Below are 14630 nucleotides of genomic sequence, written 5' to 3'. Positions count from 1 at the left end.
AAGCAGAGGGAATGGATTCCTCCGCATCCGAATCCTCGTAGGCCGGGAAGGCCTCCTCCTGGTAGTCTGAATGTGCAGAATCACCTGAGGCCTCATCGGAGGACTGGGGATCTACCTGCTCAACCCTAGGCCTCTTGACAGAAGGTGGCTGAGAGCCTCTATCTAGATGTGGCTGAGAACCCCTAATTAAAGAAATAAGGTCCTCAGCTAAACTTAAAATTTGAGAACCAGATGTGGATCCCAGAGAAACAGATCTTGGAGGGAGAGACTTAGCCTGTTTGGCAGCCTTAGCACGTGTGTAGGCCTTAATGGACATAGACACTGGAGGACTGGCAGCCCCACGTGCTGGAGTAGTCTTATCCACTGGAATGGTGTCAGAAATATCCTGGGCTTCTGTCTCAGAGGGGAGAACAGAAACCGGCACCGAGCTGGCCTCCGGTACCAAAGTAACTGGTGGGGCAGTGTCGTCGGTCTGTAGCGGTTGTGAAACTGGCTCAGAAGAGACCGACACTCTCGCGGTAGGCCTAAGCGTGGTGTCGGCCGAGACCGTGGACCGCGGGTGTCGGTCCTTATCCTTCCGTTTTTTAGTTAAATGTGCTGTCGGAAGTTCCAACGGCATGATATAACAGAAATCTTCCCCAAAATAATCCTGTGCAAACTCTGACCGACGTCTAAGAGTGCGTCTATTGAAAGAAGCACAAGCTGTACAGGCCGAGACGTGTTCTGGGCCTAGGCAGGGTAGGCAGTAAGAGTGGAAATCCTTATGAGGTATTTGCTTCCCACAAGTTAAGCAATTATTAACTTTCTCAGTTTTATCTGACATCGGCTGAGGCAAGAAAAGGTCCCCAACGGGGTACTTAGCTTTTTTGAAGACTTCAGTAGCTGAAAACACAGGAGCTGGCCGACCGGCACTTGCGAACTGCTTCTGCTTCGGGCGCCGCGCGGCAAGAAAGACTGAAGAAGATGGCGTCGGCTGACGCTTTTATACCCAAGGCGCTCTGATGTCAGGGAAGGAGCGACATCAGCCGACGCCGGACCCAGACTTTGGAATCCGGCCGACCGAAGGGCTGCCTGAGGCAGGACAACCCATATGTCAGGACTGCAGTTGCATCCTTGAAGGACATGCATAGATATCTCCTGGTGCGTCTGTTCATTTTTATGTGATAGCACGCATCCTGAAAATCTGTCAAGCACATCCAATCTTTCTTGCTCAAAAAAGGCAGACTGGACTGAACAGTGATCATGCGGAAACGTATGTACTGAACCAATTGATTTACACTGCTGAGATCCAAAATTGGTCTCCAGTCCCCTGATTTCTTTGGTAATAAAATGAATCTTGAATATGTTTCGGACCATTTTGAGTCTGGGAGGACCTCTTGGATGACTTTCTAGCAGCTTGTTTATTTCTACTGCTGCCGTTTCCCTCTGACTGGGTGGAATATCTTGGATTGTGTTTACTACTAATAGGGTGGAATAGAAAAGGGTATTATACAACATCTAGGTACCCTCCACAAGCATGAATCTTTTGTAATTTCTAGACAGGCTCTCTGGTGTATGGGTAAGAGGCCCCCGACTGTCTGCAGAGATGGACACGAGTGTTGATGAGATCAGTCAGAGAAAGCACCTCTTTATCCCTGGTTATGCAGACCACCTTTGCCATGGGTACAACATCTTCCATTAGAGTTCCCCCCTCTATCCCTGGCGGAACTGTTTCCATGTAGATCTTGGAAGGGATCCTAGGATTTTTTTGAACATTTTTGGTCTGCCTCTGATTCCTAGAAAAGGTTTATTGAGAGGGGGGGGGGGGGGTCGAAAAACATACACTCACATCATACAGTTTTTCCTTCCTGCTTACAACTAGAGTTAAGTCTTTTACTTGAGAGATAAATAAGGAACTTCCGCCAAAAGGAGCACTGACAAAGGAAGATTTGAAGGGTTATGTGAAGTCACTCAAGTGCATGCAAGCATGTCTTCTGATAGAATTGCCTGAACCTGCTTCCTGTGAGGTTCCTTCAACTGCATGGTAAATCAGCCTCATGGATGTGATTAAAAAGGACTGAATGGTAACCAACTGTGAAGCACTAGTGCTCTCTACCTTGGAGGATATGGTTCCAGTGGGGAATTTGGAAAGTTCCTTAATTAAATTCCTCTGAAGTCTCATAAATGTGCTAAGTAGTTCAGTGACCAAAGGGCATAAGTCACTGAAGCATAGACATGCTTCCCAAAGCTGTCAAGCACCCTAGACTCCTGTTTGGGGGGGGGGGGGGGGCAGAGGAACTTTGCTCCACTAGTTCTTAATGGCTGCTGCTACAACCATGGCATTAACTGGTACTCCCTTGCGCCAATATCCTTCGGTGGTGGCAGGATCCGATCTAGTCTCTTTAGGTATAGACTAGATGGTATCAGGCTCCTCCTATGCCCGTTGAGAGGCCAAATCAATGAGCTCATCAGCTAGCAGAGTCACCCAAGAGGTAGACAGGCCAGCTCCAAAGGCCTCCAGGAATACAAACTCCTCTTGGGATAGAGTGTTGGGGACCAACCACCCCCTTTAAGGAGTTCTAAGATGTCTCCAAATAAGACGTTGTCGGGTGTTGATCTGGGGGACCCTTCTCCCTCATCAAAGTCAGCATCTTCTGTGACAGACTCTTGTGAAAAGTCTAAGTGCCTCCTTTTACATATTCTCTTCCTGGGAACTTTTTCGATGGGATGTTCTGGAGAAGTATCAGAAGGGATTACTGTACTCTGCTGAGCATTCCCTGCTGGGCGTTCTGGAGACTGGTATGGGCTTGACTGTCCCAGTGGCAAGCTAACTGAGGCTCTACATGCAGAGCCGAATGCAGGTGGGTAGTCAGAACCGAAGAGAGAAGCTAAGTCCGAACTCTTGGAACAGAGGAAGCTCTCTCCACTACCTCGATTGCAGAATGCCAAGGAGAAAAGAAAACCAATGAACGCAATAAGGCATGCTTTACAGACCATTTGCTTCCTCTGCCTCAAACGTAAAGTACTCGAGGACGGAGTCGTACCCCAGCTGCCTAGCATTGCAGCTCTCAGGAGCAGAGATGGCTCTGACAACTTTGAAGTAGACTCCAACATCCCAGATCCACATCTGATGCTATAGCTCAGAGTGACCCAGCTCCAAATGTGCTTGGCGGCAGGCTACTCGGATGCCACCAGAGTTGAAGATACAGCCATCTTCGGATCAGAGGCAGATGACTCCAGGATTTTCAGATCTGATGGGCTCTGAAACCAAAGATCAGATCTGAGAAGGAGCCAATAAGGGGAAGTAGTACTGACAAGAATCTCCAGACCCGATGGGGTCAGAGCTGGAAGTACTCTCACCTGAATCTGTGTTGAGAGGAATTTCCTTATCCTGTCCACATCGGCTTTTGTAAAACTCTTGGATAATTGAACAAATGATGTAGAAGATGGTCTAGAGGTTGCCTCAGTGAGCGTTCCAAAAAGAGGGGAAGGGCGACGAAAAGAGAATCCAGTAACACTTGCAGTGATCAATCAGAGGAAATTTCTCCGATCTAGGTCTTTGATCCGAAGTGGTCAGATCTGATAGTTTAGCCAATTTACTGGGAGGTTCAGATACCGCAGCCAAAGTAGCAGTCTGATCGGAGGATCGCTTTCTTGATTCTTTATGAACAGAATCTCCCTTATCAACTTTTTTGGGGTGTTGTACCCACAGGTTTTCAAAGCAGGTTTACAGAATAGCAAACCTCTTAAAATTAACTTAGTTTGTATGTCTATCAAAGCCCTCTGATTAAAGGCCTTACATATCTCACAATCCGAGTGAAGGTGAGTTGGGTCTAAACAGTAGACATACTTTGAATGCATGTCTGAAATCAGAATTTTATGGCTCAGGTCACACACTTTTTGGAACCAGGTTTCTCTGACCTAATTAAAAGGCAGGCAATAAATAAAAAAAAAATAAAAAAAAACTTATTTTCTAATAGAGGTGACTAGAAAGAACTACCCAGCAATGTTAATTATAGAAATACTAATAAGTGTGAAAGAAGTACCAACAATAGCATTTAAGGGATACTCTAAAAATGAGTACATAGGAATTTTCTATACAGAAATTTAGGGAGAAAGATAAAGATGATAAAAGGAAGCACAAGAAAGATTATAGTGAAAAGTAACTAACTCACTGAAAATATGTTTGCTCAAGAGTAAGCAGTGGCCACACCCGAACACTTAGGCAACAAATGAGATCTGAGGTATGTTAGGTGACTACGGCATTAGGTATAAAGGGAGGAGCTTGAGAGTTTCAGTGTTTCATGAGTTGGAAGAAGCAGCTAAGTTGGATCAGAGGATCGGATCTAAACCCAACAGTTGAGGAATGAATGAAAATGGCAACATCAGGTGTGATAATTTAATAAAGGTGTTTAAAAAAAAAAAAAAAAAAAACAAGGTTGAACTGGAATAAAATTATACTTCCAGGAGAAAACTGATTGGCACTCCCTGATCTGATGATTACTTAAGCACTCAAATGAGATTGGAATATTTATTTCAAAGTGAGAGATACAATGCAGGATGGGAACAAATGGTACTCTGTGGGGAAAAGGTATAAAAATTATGAGAATAAATATATGATCACAATGCTACTAAGGAGTGGAGGGATAAACAAAGAATATTTATGGAGCAACTACAAAAGGAGAGGAAAAAAGAAATCTGAGAAATAAAAAAGAACTTCCCCTTGTAAGTTAAGTTATGCCACGGGTGCATAAGAATGCGTCTTTGAAGAGCTGGCACAGAAGACAAGGAGATGTTTATTGGGAGTATTTAAGCAGGGGAATGGGATAAATGGGCAGTAATGAAAGAATTACTTTGGCACAGAGAAAATTAGCATTTGACCTATAGAGCAATGGACTCTGTACTTATCCAGCATGGGACAGCTCTAGAACTAGAAGGTATCCAAATGTCAGAAATTATGTGGTTATTAATTGAAGCAGGACCGGACACATCAAGCATAAACAGACAGATTATACAGCAGATTATTACAAGATACGGTTAGGTGGATGAGGGACCAGGATGAAAAACTGGGTCTTCAGTATACAATTAAATGGCAGGAGAGATGTCATGTTCCAAAAGATGGTAATCCAGAAAATTCAGAATTTTAGTTTGGAAATGCCTGCATAATTATTTTTATACTCTGGATAAAATCCATGTTCCCCTGGGTTAATATGGTGTGCTGGCGATGTAGGGACTAGCTTCTGGCGAATCGGAATCATCTTTTGCGCATGTTCAAAATTAGAACGGTTTAGTCCTTCTTCAGTAAAATAATGGCTAGACGCTGGCAGCTTAAAAATGAGATGTTAAGCTGGTGTGGGAAAGAAAAGCTACCCATGTATAAGGTTCTTGCACATTTAGCTCTTCTGGTGTCTAAAAAGGTAACAAGATTAGGGAAACTGATAAGATTCCTTTAACTGGACACTGTACTAGAACAAACTCATTAAAGAAAATGGAAATATCAGGGGTAACAAGAGCAAAAAACAAGCAAAGACACAAGACATGAATGTTATGGGATCAAGTGTAGGGAGAAAGACAAGATGAGACTACCCATAGTCAATATAAATGGCAAAGTTAGAGGTTCTCTCCAAGTATTTTCAGCATTAAGTGTCGAGTAATCTCTGCATGGTACAGGGATTAAGAATTGTATACAGCTTTGCTGGAGATTACCTAGAAGTAGTGACTTATATGCTATAAAACCCTCCAGAGCTGTTGAGGGTGAAAAAAAATATAAAAATAAACACTAACAATGTGAGCACAGAAAGTACAGTTTTGTAAGAACTTACTGCAACAGTATATGTTTGAACACATCACTGTTGCAACAACATTGACAGATGGGATCCTGCCATAGATACCGTTCATCCAGCCAGTATGCCAAAGCTTGGCACAAATACTACTTGCTGGTATTTCCATACAAGCTCAAAAATCCTCAGAGCACTCTTGCCCTGGGTAGACTTGAGTAAAATAAAATAAAAAAAGCAAAGGATAAGCAAAGTAGAGTTGGGCAAGTATACTTACCAACACAACATATGTTTGAATTGTTCACTGTTGCAGTAAAACTAAGTATGGGTTGGATCTTGCCAAGGACATGACAACTACCCAACTTCCAAAGCTTAATGACACCTTCCAATAAACGCAACTACTGAACAGTTCGAGGAGAGCTGAATAAAGTCAGTGGTTAAGGTGTCAAGCCTTCGAGCTTTCTTACATCAGATTAAAGGGAGGTTAGAGTCTTGCCTGCAAAGTTATGTGCTAGGGAAAAGTAAAATGTATATCTACACCCTGGCAAACAAAAAGAAGGGGTAAGAACAGAGGATGTTTCAACTGTAACGACCTATTGGAATATCTACTGAAAGGTATATTTACTTATACAACTGTACTATGTGCATCAATAGATAACTGTTGCAGTAGCCTAAGCCATATAGACAGATTACCAGAGCTTAGAAAGAAAGGGAGGAAAACGTATCAGAGTCTAAGAACCCATTAAGAATAGTTCTAGAAAAGCCTGCTCTGGATCTAGAGAAAAAGTCCAACTAGTAATGCTTGCTGAAAGTGTACAAAGGTGATCAAGTTTTTGCCACTAGTATATTTCCAAGTCTGTTACTAGCAAAAACATTGGTAGACTGGGCCTTGAGCCACAGAATGGTCTTATGGTGAGAATAACAAAAAGCTGTAGCATGCGACAGACATGAAATTCTGTTTTGACACAGATCTCTTTTTATTACCTTCAGAAAAAATAAAGTTGATCAGAATTTCCCTTTTCTTGTCAATGTAGTATCCACATTGTCTGTGGACATCTAAGGTGCATAAATTCTTTCTCCCATAGTTTTAGGTTTTGTATGGAGGAAAGGGAGATGTAAAGCCTGGCTTACGGTAAACTGAATCATTTAAAGCACAAGGGATTTGTTTTCAAAGTAGCTTTATCCTATCACTCTAAGATATTCTTACAGATGTCAGAGCAATAACACTGTTTGCAGAGATAAGAACTTTAAATCAGTCTCAAAGGCAGGTTCAAAAGAAAAAACAGACACTTCCCTAGTTAAAAAAAAAAAACTATGATACCAAGGAGTGGTAGGCAGACATGTAAAATCTCTTTCAGAAAGGTGTCGCTTGAAGCAAAACAGAATGGGGAGATCCATGGGCATCCTTATGTGGCAAGTTGAGTGGGGATACTGCCAATACCAGGTGAAAGGGGATGCTAGAGCTCTGGATGAGCAAGGACTGCATTAGTGAATAGTGCAAGGAACATCAGCTCTAAGCCATGAAAACATTTGTGTTTTTCTTTGTTTTATGTGAATTAACTTTTCTTCTGAATATGTAAATGTAGCGTGATCAGAGTAGTTATATTTGTAGGTAATGAATTCCTTGTGGTAAAATTATTTTTAAAACAAAGACTTTCTCGAGGGAGAAAGTCAAGTAAGATGAAGTAAAAGAAGTGAATTCCAGGGACTATGCAGCGTTTCTGGTATAGAATTTGAAGGCTATGGAGGGACAGTATCTACAGAAGAGTAATTTAAATGTTAGTGAGTTGAGCTAAAGTGTTCTTCTGGCAGTAATAAGTAACCAGCTGACTTTTTGCAGTATAAGGTAATGATGCCACTTAGGGTCAAGGTAAAGTTATAGCACTACAAATTCTATTAGCAGCATTTTAAGGTGTGTTATGTGAAAAGCTCAAAGTTATGGGAAGGCAGTATTCTAGTTTTGAAATAAGCACATTCATTTCTATTGCTTTCCTAAGAATTTAGTAGTAGGGGAGTTGCAGGCAAATTTTAGCTGTTTTAACTACTTTACCAGCAAACAGATTATTATGCAAAGCAAATGAGGCTTGTCAATTCACATGAAGTTCAAAGTAGTTATTGGACTTGACAGCGTAGAGAGAAAACTTTGTTTAGTTAGAAGTTATCTAAACATTGTCGGTCTGTTCCAAATAGCATGGAGGACTTGCTGCTATTAATCACAAGTTTATGGTCAATAAGCCATTTCCAGAGGTGGTGGACAGTTGTCTGCAGTCACTTCTGCAGCACACTGAATGAAGGGTTAGAAGCCAGTATAATCATATCTACATTTAAGTGTGCAGGTCAAATGGAAAGTTGCTGTTAAATACGAAGAAAAGTAGACGGGACAAAATTTAACCTTTTGGCATTCCAGATTTGAGTGTGCCATGGTATAAGGATGCTTTCCCTTAGAAAATATGAAGCTACTGTGCATTGGGTAGGAAAGAAACCATCAGACGACAGGTTCACCAAAGGCAATATGGGTTAAAATACTGAGAAGATTGCGATCAATGAGGTGTGGAGCTGACACACAGTTAGGAGCACTTGATGGAAGGAAATCTTTGTCCATGTGAACCAGGTTTCAACAGCAGACTTCTGGTATAAAGTAAATACACATAAGCAGTCCTAGAATACTGGCTAAATTACAGAAAGATTAATTTAGAAACTTGGAAGAGATCCACCGTCATATATACAGCTTTTGCCTTTATTACGAAGCTTTCATTATTCAGTATGCACAGAAATTTAAAACATTAGCATTTTTGCCTATAAAACATTGAATTCTGCAAACTTTTATTCCCAAAAGGGAAGTAGGTATAGAAATATGACTGTCTAGGGGGATCATCAGCCAATTTAGGTTGGTGGAAGACCCCTGGAAAGTCCATTATATCCCCAATACTGCCTTCCCAGGAAGGTATCATTGGTCTTAGAAAATAGGTAAAGCACATATCCACTACATTTGCTTTTATCATTGTTGGTGTAAATTATACACTGATTACATACACACACCACCATTATCCCCCCATATTCCCATTTCCAACGTGGGTTTGGGGTGTTGCATCAACTACCACTCTCTCCCAATAAAGTGCCTCTCCTACCTTCTTCGACAGTCATGCCTAACTATTGTTGGTCTTCTCTCCCAAAATCCATCCTTTTGCTGGACATCCTTGTTTCCTCTTGCCTTTTTCCTCTCTCCCAAATCTTCTTCACCAAATTATCATCATTCCTGCACATACTTCCATTACAGAAAATGCATCATGCGGATAAGCTCCAATAGTTTAACGTTCCAAATCCATACTCAATATTAAGCGCTTTCATTCCTTACTAAAAATGGAACTTTATAAAAATTAAAAGTAATTTCCTGTCACATTTATATAAAAAATGATCAACATGTTAAAAGGTTAATTAGACTTGATCGTTTATGATTAAAACTTAAAATTCCTGAATAACTATAGTAACAATCCATTTGTTACCCTAAGAATTATAAATTTAGTCAGTTTAGTTTTTCTACAAATTCAGTACATTAAAAAGTTCCACAACTCTAACACAACTATACTACGTTTTATACTTGGCGAGCTTTTATCAAAGCACTAATAGATACTTTTTCATTTATATCTGGGAAAAACTTGGCATTCAGCAACAACTGCCAATAAAGCACACTATATTCAATTAGAGCTTCTTAATTGCCACTCCTCTCATTTCTCGGTACCTTCACAAAAAATATAAAAGACTTTTTAAACCCATTACATTTAGTGGCAAGTTTAGTAAGTGTTAAAAAAGAGAAACGAAAACAAACTTTTTAAAAACGAACAACTCAGGCAAGGAAAACTACTGCACACAGATTTATTATGTTAAGCGCTTTTCTTCATTCCTCATAGGATGACTTCTTCAGACAAGTAACTAAAAACAAACATTCAGCTTTTATATCATCCTTTGACTACGTAATTAATCAATTATCTAGTTAAACAACAAATTTACGTTTAAATAAAAATACAAAGTCATAAGCAGTCTATAAGTTATAGTATTTATAAAATAAGCAAATTAAATTAATATAACTAACTTATCACTGCACTATTTCTTTGACTTATAAAAAGCAATTCTAACAGGAAATAAAAGCATACCTCTAAATATAAGTGTAAGAGTGTATATATATATATATATATATGTACATGAAAAAAATATATATAAAAAAATATATATATTATAAAAATAATATAATATTGAATTATTCAACGTATAATGATGTACAAAGTACAGTTTTGTACCTACCATAAATGTAGATGTTCGAAGATCCACATTGCTGCAGTCCTTACACCAGGGTAGTCCGCTGTCCTCGGTCGGCCCGAATATCAAAGTATAAGGCTGACGTCGGTCAAGGCGCATTTGACTGACATCAGGACGTCAGGGTACAAATGCGCATGACCGACGTCATATCCTCAGTCTTTTCTTGCCCCAGATGTCAGAAGACCCTAAAAATAAAGGTCAAAACCAAAAGACAGCAAACAAACAACCAACCATCCCAGCACTAAAAATATGTACAATATATACAATATACATCATATTGACAACCCAACCCACACAACCGCCTCTAACTACAGAGGGGAAGGAGGGAGGGTAAATTGGACTGCAGCAATGTGGATCTTCGAACATCTACATTTATGATAGGTACAAAACTGTACTATGTTCTTCATCTCACATTGCTGCAGTCCTTACACTTGGGTAGAATCCCAAAGCAGAGGAAAGGGAGGATGCAAAACTATAAGGAAGCAGGAGCTGCAAAAATGCCCTGCAAAACAGCAGTGGCAAAACCAGCCCTGGATTTAGAGTAAAGTGGTAGGTGATAATGCCTAGAGAAAGTATGCACTGAACTCCAAGTAGCTGCCTCCAAAATATCCTTGGTTGCCACCCCCCTCAAAAAGGCTGTCGAAGTGGCAGTAGCCCTAGTGGAATGAGGCCTAATCCCAGCTGGAATCTCCTTTCCATGATGGGAATAACAGAAAGCAATGCAAAACCCAATCCACTTAGAAATAGTTTGTTTTGACACAGGCTTGCCCTGAGAACTCAAAGCAAAAGAAACAAATAACTGCTGAGACTGCCTGAACCCTTTAGTTCTGTCCAAATAATATCGCAACTGCCTGTGTACATCTAAAGTGTGCAAAATCTTTTCCCCTTTATTTTGGGGATTTGCATAAAAAGTAGGCAAATGAATAGTTTGGTTTAAAGCCACACTAGAAACCACTTTAGGCATAAAGGAAGGATTAGTACGTAAAGATACCCTATCCTTATGGAAAATTAAGAAAGGTTCAACTGCCATAAGGGCCTGCAACTCAGAAACCCTTCTTGCAGAGGTAATAGCCAACAAAAAAGCAGTCTTCCATGATAAAAACTTTAATTCAGTAGTAGCTGCAGGCTCAAAAGGTTGTAGAGTGAGTTTCTCCAACACAAAATTGAGATCCCAAGCAGGAGTAGGAGCTCTTCGTGGGGGTCTTATATTCTTTGCCCCTCTAAGAAATTGCTTGAACAAAGGATGAGAAAACAATGGTGGGTCACAATCATAGTGAGCCGAAATTGCTGCAGCATGAACCTTAATAGAAGAGGAGGACAAACCTTTGTCCAGTAACTCAGTAAGATATTGAAGAGCCACACTTAAATTAGGCTCAGAAACATCAAAATCCTTTGCTGCACTCCAAAATAAAAATCTCTTCCATTTATCTGCGTACACTTTCCTTGTACTAGGCCTTCTAGCTTCCAAAATAACATTCAAAACTTGCTGTGGAAGTGGAGGCCCACTATGGTTCAAAACAGAATATGCCAGGCTGTTAGGTGCAGAGAGTGAAGCTTGACATTGAGCAAATGACTGTCCTCCTGAGACAACAGGTGTGGAATCGAAGGCAAAGGCCATGGAGGCTTCCGTACCAGGCTTCTCAGTAATGGGTACCAATGCTGTCGAGGCCAATATGGAGCTATCAAAATCATCCTTGGCTTGTCTTGTCTGGCCTTTAGTAGTACCTTTGGGAGGAGAGGCAGAGGCGGAAAGGCATACACATGAAGATTGCTCCAATTGAAAGAAAGAGCATCCACTTTCCAAGCTGTGGGATGAAACCTTTTGTGCAAAACTTTGGCAGCTGGTGGTTTAGTGGAGAAGCGAACAGATCTATGTCTGGAGTTCCCCATGACACTGTCAATTTCTGAAATACATGAGAATCCAATTTCCACTCGTGGGGATCCATAATTTGTCTGCTCAACACATCTGCTAAGGAGTTCTGTGCTCGGCAGAAACCTTGCCTGAAGATTTAGCTGTAAACTGAGAGCAGTCTCCCACAAAATCATTGCTTGCCTGCATAGAGGATAAGAATGTGTTCCGCCTTGCTTGTTGATGTACCACATGACAGTTGTGTTGTCTGTTAGAATCAACACCTGCCCTGGAAGAAGTAAATCCTTGAAAGCTATTAATGCAAACTGGACTGCTAACATCTCCTTCAAGTTGATATGTAGATGTTGTAGTCTGGCAGGCCACTTGTCTTGTATCCACTTTCCATTCAGATGAGCTCCCCAAGCTTTGTCTGAGGCATCTGTCGTTAGAATCTGACTCGCCTCTGGCCGGGTCACAGAGAGTCCCTTGTTTAGGTGACATTCCTGAGCCCACCACAACAATTCCTTTTGAATGCAAGGTATTATTTGAATGACAGTGTCCAAATCCTGGCAGTGCTGTGTCCATACATTTTTGAGATACCATTGTAGCTTCCTCATATGCAGTTTGGCATTGGGAAGCACCAGAATACAAGATGCCATGAACCCCAAAGGCTTGAAGGACTGTCCTTGCAGTCAGCCTGGACTGATGAGACAACTGATGAAAGTAAAGGGAAAGATTCTTTTGTTTGTCCGGGGTCAAAAAGGCCATCTGGGATGCTGTATTCAGTCTCACACCCAGAAAGCACGTCCTGAGAGGGTACTAGACTGGACTTTATTTCGTTCACAGAATACCCCAGGCATCTTAGCACTGCTATCACATAATCCAGATGATGAAGAAGCTCGTCCCTTCCTTGAGCCAGAATCAGGCAATCGTCCAAATAAGGATAGATCTGTATTCCTTTTAACCTGAGGAAAGCTATCACTGGAGCCAGAACTTTCGTGAACACTCTGGGCGCAGTAGATAAGCCAAAGGGCAATGCAGAGAACTGATAATGAGAAGTCCCAGCTCGAAAACGCAGATACTTCCTGCAACTCAGTCTGATAGGAACATGAAGATAAGCCTCCTTGAGATCCAAAGTTACCATCCAATGATCTTTGCCCAGCAGAGGTAAAAGCTGCTGTAACGTCAACATTTTGAACTTGGGAATGTCCAGATAAGTGTTGAGGATAGATAAGTCCAAAATTGGTCTCCACGTGTTCCCTTTCTTTGGTACTAGGAACAGGTGAGAATAAAATCCTAGGCCCACTTCTGGCATAGGGACCGGCTGTATGGCCCCTATTTGGAGTAACAGAGAAATTTGCTTGTGAGCCTCTATTCTTTGTTGAGGAGGAACGTCTGGCATGCCTTTGAAAGGAGGCAAGGTATGGAAATAAAACCTGTAACCGTGGTGTATGATATCCAATACCCATCTGTCTTTGGTAATTAAACTCCAATTTTCTTTGAAAAGTGCCAACCTTCCTCCCAAAGGTGCTGCCAGACGAGAAGGCTCTGGCAGCTGAAAAGGTAGGTCATTGGGTCTGTTTACGCAAGGCCTGCCCCCTGCCCTCACCGAAGACTGTGCAGGAGAACTCCCTGTTCTAGGCCTGAAAGAGCCCTGAGCTCTGCCCCTACCACGTCTAGATCTACCCCTAGACTGGGAATCATAAGAAGGATACGTCCACCCCTTAAGTAGGCCAATTTCTACTAAACTTTGGAGGCTGAACCTGCAAAAAATCTTTAACAGTCTGCATAGACTTAGCCTTGTCTTCCATTTTCTTTAAAACTGCCTCAACAGGAGAACCAAACAACACATCAGATTGTAAAGGAGCATCTAAAATCCGTGTTTTAACATGGTCAGATAAATTGTGATCCCTCAGCCAGGCGTGCCTGCGAAGAACTGACCCAGTGGCAGCCACCCTAGACGAGGCCTGTACAGCATCAAAACCACATTGCAAAGAATGCTTACCCACCTGTTCAGAAACATGTACTAAATCTTGTAACTCTTTACAATCAATACCTTCCGCCAGAGCATCAACCTTAGACTTCAATTGTGAAAGGAGATAGTTTTGGTATTTCAACATGTGAAACTGGCAATTCAAAGCCCTCATAGCTAGAGTGGAAGAAGTATAAACTTTCTTTCCCCGTCTATCCAAGGCCCTGGCCTCTTTATCTGTAGGAACCGGATTCTTGACAACAGAAGCCTTAACACCTTTAGGCCCCTGACTAACAGTTTCTGGGTCTGCCCTAGGACTCTTAAAAAGATACTTATGAGCTTCAGCCACCCTGTAATACCTATCCGGTTTAACAGGAGCAGGAGGCAAAGAATCAGGATTAAGAGAAGCCTCTGTAAAACATCTTCCACCACATCCAAAACAGGAGGTATAGCCAAAGGCCTATGCTGGGGTAAAACAAAAATTCCCTAAGCCTTTTCCTGGAATCAGAGAAGTCCTGACCTACCCACTTAAAATGCTCCCTCATGGAATGAAGAGTTTCTGAAAAAGAAAAATCCTCAGGAGGAGAAGCAGAAGGAGTAGAATCATCCACATCAGAATCAGAATAAGGAGAATACTCCTGCAAGTCTTCAGTCAAGACTCTGAAACATCCGAAGCCTGCTCAAAACTCCCTAGCTCAGGCTCCACCCTAGGTCTCTTATCAGGAGGGGCAAAGAACCC

At 41.5% G+C, this 14630-nt stretch overlaps 1 protein-coding gene across 1 annotated transcript in view; it reads right to left on the bottom strand.

The window, feature by feature from the left end:
- Positions 1–14630, bottom strand: part of CENPF (centromere protein F) — a 1545100-nt gene that overhangs the window by 875649 nt on the left and 654821 nt on the right. The window lies entirely within an intron of this gene.

This window comes from Protopterus annectens, chromosome 1.part0 (assembly GCF_019279795.1).
Source record: "Protopterus annectens isolate FY-2018-M chromosome 1.part0, PAN1.0, whole genome shotgun sequence".
Classification (NCBI taxonomy): Eukaryota; Metazoa; Chordata; order Ceratodontiformes; family Protopteridae; genus Protopterus; species Protopterus annectens.
The sequence above is the reverse complement of the archived record's forward strand: the minus strand, read 5'-3'. Positions and strand labels throughout refer to the sequence as shown.